The sequence below is a fragment of the Hemiscyllium ocellatum genome, chromosome 1, assembly GCF_020745735.1.
Source record: "Hemiscyllium ocellatum isolate sHemOce1 chromosome 1, sHemOce1.pat.X.cur, whole genome shotgun sequence".
Classification (NCBI taxonomy): domain Eukaryota; kingdom Metazoa; phylum Chordata; class Chondrichthyes; order Orectolobiformes; family Hemiscylliidae; genus Hemiscyllium; species Hemiscyllium ocellatum.
Window position 1 is genome coordinate 236,432 of NC_083401.1, and position 7,526 is coordinate 243,957.

Below are 7,526 nucleotides of genomic sequence, written 5' to 3' on the forward strand. Positions count from 1 at the left end.
TCTTATACACTTCTATCAGATCTCCCCTAAACCTTCTCTTCTCCAATGAGAACAGCCCCAAGTGCCTCAGCCTTTCCTCATAAGATTTTCCTACCATTCCAGGCAACATCCTGGTAAACCTCCTCTGCACTCGTTCTAAAGCTTCCACATCCTTCCTATAGTATGGCGACCAAAACTGCACACAATACTCCAGATGAGGCCTCACCAGAGTCTTATACAACTGCAACATGACCTCAGGACTCCGGAACTCAATTCCTCTGCCAATAAAGCCCAGTACACCATATGCCTTCCTCACAGCACTATTTACCTGGGTGGCAACTTTCAGAGATCTGTGTACATAGACACCAAGATCCCTCTGCTCATCCACACTACCAAGTAGCCTACCATTAGCCCAGTAATCCATCATCTTGTTATTCCTACCAAAGTGAACGACTTCGCACTTAGCTACATTGAATTCCATTTGCCACATTTCCGCCCAGCTCTGCAACTTATCTATATCCCGCTGTAACCTACCACTTCCTTCCTCACTATCCACAACTCCACTGACTTTTGTGTCATCCGCAAACTTGCTTACCCAGCTTTCAAGTCCTTCCTCTAGATCATTTATAAAGATAACAAAAAGCAATGGTCCCAAAACAGATCCTTGTGGTACACCGCTAGTAACTGCGCTCCAAGATGAACATAATCCATCAACTACTACCCTCTGTCTCCTTCCAGCCAGCCAATTCCTAATCCAAACCTCTAATGTATCCTCAATGCCATACCTCCGAAGTTTTAGCATTAGCCTACCATGGGGAACCTTATCGAACGCCTTACTAAAATCCATATACACAACATCTACTGCTTTACCCTCATCCACTTCCTTAGTCACCTTCTCAAAGAACTCAATAAGGTTTGTGAGGCACGACCTGCCCTTCACAAAACCATGCTGGCTATCCCTGATCACGTTATTCCTACCCAGATGTTCATAAATCTTATCCCTTACCATTCTCTCTAAGACTTTGCCCACCACTGAAGTCAGACTCACTGGCCTATAGTTACTAGGGCTATCCCTACTCCCTTTCTTGAACAATGGGACCACATTCGCTATCCTCCAGTCCTCTGGTACTATTCCCGTTGACAATGACGACATAAAAATCCAGGCCAATGGCTCTGCTATCTCCTCCCTAGCTTCCCATAGGATCCTGGGGTAAATGCCATCAGGCCCAGGAGACTTATCTATATTCATCCTTTCCAATATTCCCAAAACCTCTTCCCTGCATATTTCCAGGGCATCCATTCTAATTATTTGTGATTCCATATTCACATCAGCAACAGTGTCCTGTTCCTGAGTGAATACTGATGAAAAGTACTGATTTAATGTCTCTCCAATCTCCTCCGCCTCCACACACAACTTCCCACTACTATCCTTGACTGGACCGATACCTACCCTAGTCATCCTTTTATTCTTGACATACCTATAGAAAGCCTTTGGGTTTTCCCTAATCCTACCAGCTAAAGACTTTTCATGTCCCCTTCTCGCTTCTCTTAGCTCCCTCTTTAGCTCCTTCCTGGCTACCTTATAACTCTCAATCGCCCCTACTGAACCTTCACGCCTCATCTTTACATATGCCGCCTTCTTCCCTTTCACAAGGGACTCCAATTCTTTACTAAACCACGGCTGCCTCACAAGGCCCTTTACACCATGCCTGACTGGTACATACCTATCGAGGACACGCAGTAGCTGCTCCTTGAACAATCCCCACATCTCATTAGTGTTCTTCTCTTGAAGCCTGTTTTTCCAATCCACACATCCTAAGTCATGCCTCACTGCATCATAATTTCCCTGCCCCCAGCTATAGCTCTTGCCCTGCGGCGCACGATTATCCCTCTCCATCACTAAAGTAAAAGTCACCGAGTTGTGGTCACTGTCCCCGAAGTGCTCACCTACCTCCAAGTCTAACACCTGGCCTGGTTCATTACCTAGAACCAAATCCAATATAGCCTCCCCTCTTGTTGGCCTGTCGACATATTGTGTCAGGAAACCCTCCTGCACACATTGTACAAACACCGACCCATCTAATGAACTCGAGCTATAGCTCTCCCAGTCAATATCTGGGAAGTTAAAGTCCCCCATAACAACCACCCTGCTACCTTCACTCTTTTCCTGAATCATCCTCGCAATATTATCCTCTACTTCTCTAGGACTATTAGGAGGCCTGTAGAAAACACCTAACAGGGTGACCTCACCTTTCCTATTTCTAACCTCAGCCCAAACTACCTCAGATGGCAAGTCCTCTTCCATCGTCCATTCCACTGCTGTGATACTGTCTTTGACAAGTAATGCCACGCCTCCCCCTTTTTTACCCCCATGTCTGATCCTACTAAAACATTTGAACCCTATTCTTTTCGAAGGACTCGAAGGCCCTGGTCAGCTCATCCAGAGATAGCGGCTGGTCCAGCCTCTCTCGCGTTCCGTCCTCTAGGACCTCCGTGATAGAGGACAGGAACGACTGTGAGGCCGTGCTGTCGGTTGGCTTCGTGTCATACAGGCTGGCATAGAAGGATTTGCTGATCCTCATGATGTCAGCCTGAGATGACGTTACCGAGCCATCTTCTTCCTTCAGGCTGCTGAGCACGGAGCTCTCTTTGTGCACCTTCTGGAAGAAGAAACGTGAGCACGTCTCGTCCTGCTCTACCGAGCGGACCCTGGACCGGAAGATTATCTTGGAGGCCTCCGAGGCAAAGAGCGAGGCTTGCTGGCCCTTCACCTCCTTGAGGTCCTCCGTGACATCGACCCCCAACGTCTGCAGCAGGAGCAGGTTCTGCATACTTTTCTGGAGTTGGGACAGTTTCCCCCCCCCTCTCTCTCGCCTCCTGAACACCTTTGAGGATGAAGAATCTCTTGATGTTCCCTTTTACTGTTTCCCACCAGTCTGCTGGAGACTCAAAAGAGACACTTCGCGGTTCTCCAACCTGCGTAATCCCTCTTGAGCTCCTCGATGTTTCCCGGGGTCAACAGCTTAGTGTTCAGTTTCCACGTTCCCTTGCCCGTCCGCTGCTCGTCCTGTAGGTGACAGTCGGCCAGTAGGAGGCAGTGGTCAGAGAAGAACACCGGCTTGACGTCGGTGGTTCTGACCGAGAACGTTCGGGACACAAACAGGTAATCTATCCTTGAGCGGATAGACCCGTCTACCCGTGACCATGTGTATCTACGCTGCGCTCCATCTGCAGGGGTGCTGAAGACGTCGTGCAGCTTGGCATCTTTGACCGTTTCCATCAGGGCTCTGGACGTAGCGTCCAGTTTACTGTCCCCCCGCCGGATCGTCCATCTGCATCAACGATGCAGTTGAAGTCTCCGGCCAGAATGACCGGCCTGGACGTAGCCAGCAACAGTGGAAGCTGTTGCAGGACGGCCAACCGTTCACTCTTATCCGCTGGGGCGTACACGTTGATTAGTCTTACGGGAGCGTTTCTGTATTTAACATCCGTGACGAGGAGGCGCCCGCCCACCACCTCCTTAACCTCGGAGATGGTGAAGTTACCTCCCCGCAAAAGGATCCCTAGGCCTGAGGAGCGGTTATCGTTGCCCCCCGACCACACTGACGGCCCATGGGCCCACAAGCTCGACCACCTCCTGTAACTGCTGAGGTGGGGTATCCCACACTCGTGCAGAAACAGGACGTCGGCTTTGACGCTGGCCAGGGAGGCCAGCGTTGAAACGCATCGCGTAGCCGATTTGATGCTACGCACGTTGATGCTAGCAATTTTCAACCCCATTTTAACAGTTTACAGGTTTACCGGTGTCCGTTTGCTGCTGGTCTTGCCCTTCTGGGGTAGCTGCGTGCATCCCTGTGGTGGCGGCAAACTGTTGGACCTTGGCAGGGCTGAGGTAACTGTCCAGCTCCGCGCTAGGGCCATTACCCCACTCTGTTGTCTTCGTGTCGGGCCCGTGGTCCGCACTGACCAGTTCTCCGTCTGACAGCAGGGCTGTCATAGGACCGCTGCTCCCAGATACCTGGAGCTGTGGGCCGGTGAGTACCTCCTGGTTCTCACCGGGTAGGGGGAGGCCTTTACCCGTCCCCTCAGAGGGATCGTCCTTTCCTTCCTGGGCGGTGCTGCCCTCCTTTCTCCTCACAGCGCTCTGCCTCTTCCTCTGATGACGACCCTTCTTGCGCCCATCCTCACCATCGGAAGAGCTGCATGCGTCTTCGGCTTGTAGGTGTCGCTTTCCCCTTCGCTGGGTGGCTTTGGGGCCCCCGAGAGGTTTCCTCTTCCTGTTTTTTACTGTGATCCAGTCCTCTGCATCCTTTGATTCCTCCTCTTCCATTTCCTCCGACTGCCTTGACGGAGCTTGGATCGGCTGCTGCACCTCCCCGCTGTCTGCCGTCTGCTCCGCTACTGCCTGCTCTTCCTTCTGGGTGCCTCCAGGCACCGTTTCCACACTATTTTCATTTGCCTTCCTCGTCTTTGTTGGTCCGCGGCTCGTATTCGTGTTGCTACCTCCGGCCATCTGTGCGTAGGTAGCGGCTCCTCGTCTTGGGCAGGCCTTGTACATGTGGCCCGCCTCTCTGCACAGGTTACAGTTCTTGGCCTCCTTACAATCCTTGGTCAGGTGGCCTTCCTGCTTGCAATTTCGGCATACGGTCACCTTGCAGTCGGCCGCCATGTGGCCTGACCTCCCGCAGGTTCGGCACACCTTCGGCTGCCCTGCATACGTCAGGTTTCGTTGATACGGCTGAGTCACGTTGCGCTGCAACCTTCAGAAACTGCGCGAGGAACACACACAGGTGAAGTGGTGCTTTCACAGTGGGTACGTTCAGTTATACGGTGAGTCTGAAGACACAGCCTGCGCGTCATCAAAGGAAATCTTACAGCTTTATGGACAAGAATGTAGTTGGACAGAATCAAACTCAACTGAGTGTCAAAATTCTGAGTGACCGATCAAGAATTCTCAAGAAGCACGCTATTGTTTTCAATGGGGTGAACAGGCAGGACGCCGGGAGCCTTTGATAAGGCTCCGCGTGGTAGGCTGTTGGAGAAAATGCAGAGGCATGGAATTGAGGGTGATTTAGCAGTTTGGCTTGGAAACTGGCTTTCTGAAAGGAGGCAGCGAGTGGTGGTTGATGGAAAATATTCAGCCTGGAGTCCGGTTACTAGTGGTGTGCCACAAGGGTCTGTTTTGGGACCACTGCTGTTTGTCATTTTTATAAATGACTTAGACGCAGGCATAACATAGGTGGATGGATTAGTAAATTTGCAGACGACGCTAAAGTCGGTGGAGTAGTGGTCAGTGTGGAAGAATGTTACAGGTTGCAGGGGGACTTGGATAAACTGCAGAATCGGGCTGAGAGGTGGCAAATGGAGTTCAATGCAGCTAAATGTGAGGTGATGCACTTTGGGAAGAATAACTGGAAGGCAGAGTACTGGGTCGATGGAAAGATTATTGGTAGTGTGGATGTGCAGAGGGATCTTGGAGTCCCATGTACATAGATCCCTGAAAGTTGCCACCCCCAGGTGGATAGTGCTGTTAAGAAGGCTGTTGGGTTTCATTCGTAGAGGGATTGAGTTCCGGAGCCGCAATATCATGCTGCAACAGTTCACCTGCTGGTGTGTGCTAGGCGGTTTCCTTTCCCTTTGCTCAACGACCTATTTGCTGAACTAGCCGGAGGTCAGCTTTTCAGTAAAATTGAGCCCGGTAAACCCTACCTCCAGATGAGTGTAGATCCTGAGTTGAAATGAATGAGACACAATCTTATTGAAACATATTGGATTCTTACGTGGCTCGACAGGGTAAATGCTGAGAGGACATTTTCCCTCATGGGAGTGTCTAGAACTGAACAGAATAAAGAGGCACCAATTTAAGAGTGAGATCAGGAGAAACGTCTTCTCTCAGAGGGTTGTGAGTCTTTGGAATTTGTTGTCACAGACAGCTGGCACACGCTGCTTGTGTGAGACTGACTTAGAATGCTGCCAGTTCTGGCTGAGGCAGCAAAGTAGTGCAAAAGAAGGCAAGGGGGTGTTGTGCCAGTCCCTGCGTACACAGCCCAGGTGCCGGATAATCTGCAGTGCTCCTACCTGCCTTATTATCTTTCCAGGCCAGTTCCGGTCAGCAAACATTGGTTTGTTTGTTCTACGTTTTCTCACGTGCTGTTGTCGAGTTAGTGCTGTCTCTTTGCTTTTCCCAGTGAGAATTGACTCTCTGAGTAACCTGCCTCTGACTCAGTCAGTCGTGATAGCACACACGATTCTGTCGCGGCTCAGTGAATCGGAAAGTGGCTGAAACTCACAGTCCTTTGCCTCGTTTTTCCGGTCAGTCACATACGTACCTATCGATTCCGCCTGCCCTTGCACTCTGATGAAAAGCATGTGCCTTAAATACGTCCCGATTATTTTTGTCCTAGCTCACAGTGTTCTCGAAATCTCTCTTTCAAGTCATCAAAATCAAAACGACTGAACCCCTAGATAGCTTCATCCCCAGCAGCATGCAGCAACGTAGCACAGTTGACCTTCTCTTGTTTTTCTGAAATGTCGCTCACGAGTAGGAAAAGCTGGTGGGCAGCTACGGTTGCTGCAACTCCCAAATTCTGACACCATGTGGTGTGATCGGGGCCCGGCATTGGCGGGACGGTGCAGCACGCAGCAGGGGTGAGGGGATGACATTGAGAGCAAGTGTCAAGGTGCGCAAGAGACAGAGACGGCGAGAGAAGGATAGGGAGCGGGAGCTGAACAGCTACCTTAGAACAGACGAGTTTGAATCAACTCACGCCCGGCTGGATGTGAGGTGTGAGAAATGAAACACCGAAAGCCTGCGCTATAAACATGAAGCTGTTTTTAGATGAGGGGTGCACCGTTCCCGGAGGTACTACAATACCAGGTCGATGCGTGGAGTGGACGGAGCAAGCCCCTATTCCATCTCCCTGCTCCAAAAATCAATTTAATATATGGTCCCCAGATAAGGGACGTATCAGATATTAAACTGATAAGAACAGATACTACACTTGATCTTAGCCAAAAGGCCGAGAAGCGATAACTACAATACCGCGGACTGCCTCAAGTCCCATTTGTCCTCCATGTTTTCAATCAGCTTGATTCTGTTCAAAGACTTGTAGATCACTGCTGACAGTTTCCCTGTCGCCGTAGTCCTCCCAGGATTTCTAACTAGAGCAGCAGATCCGTTTACAGCAGTTGCTTTTTTTCCCCTGTCAGTGAAGCACTGCCTCATGGTCATGTAGAGATTGTCAGTATCTCACCAATCAGGTGGGTCAGGGCTAAGCTGACGTGACTTGAGGAGGTGGTAACCAACTGCAGAACTGCACGCATTGAATGAGACATTCAGCCTGTCTTGTCTGCATCAGCTCTCTGCACGAGCAACTTCCCCAGTCCCACTCGCCCTCTCTTCAGATAAGTATCCGACCCTCCAACCAAAGTCACCATTGAATCTGCCTCCAGCACCCTCTCTCTCAGGCAGTGCACTGCATATTCTAACCACTCGCTGAAGATGCTTGGGCCTAGGACACTAGCTCGATGAAATGTGACAGGCAGAG

The 7,526-nt window shown here is 50.5% G+C and overlaps 1 non-coding gene across 1 annotated transcript; it reads right to left on the reverse strand.

Annotated features, from left to right (window-relative positions):
* Positions 1–6,819: 6,819 nt before the first annotated feature.
* On the reverse strand, positions 6,820–7,010 carry LOC132820991 (U2 spliceosomal RNA). Its single transcript, XR_009645270.1, has one exon. It is a non-coding gene; the product is annotated as a U2 spliceosomal RNA (small nuclear RNA).
* Positions 7,011–7,526: the final 516 nt, after the last annotated feature.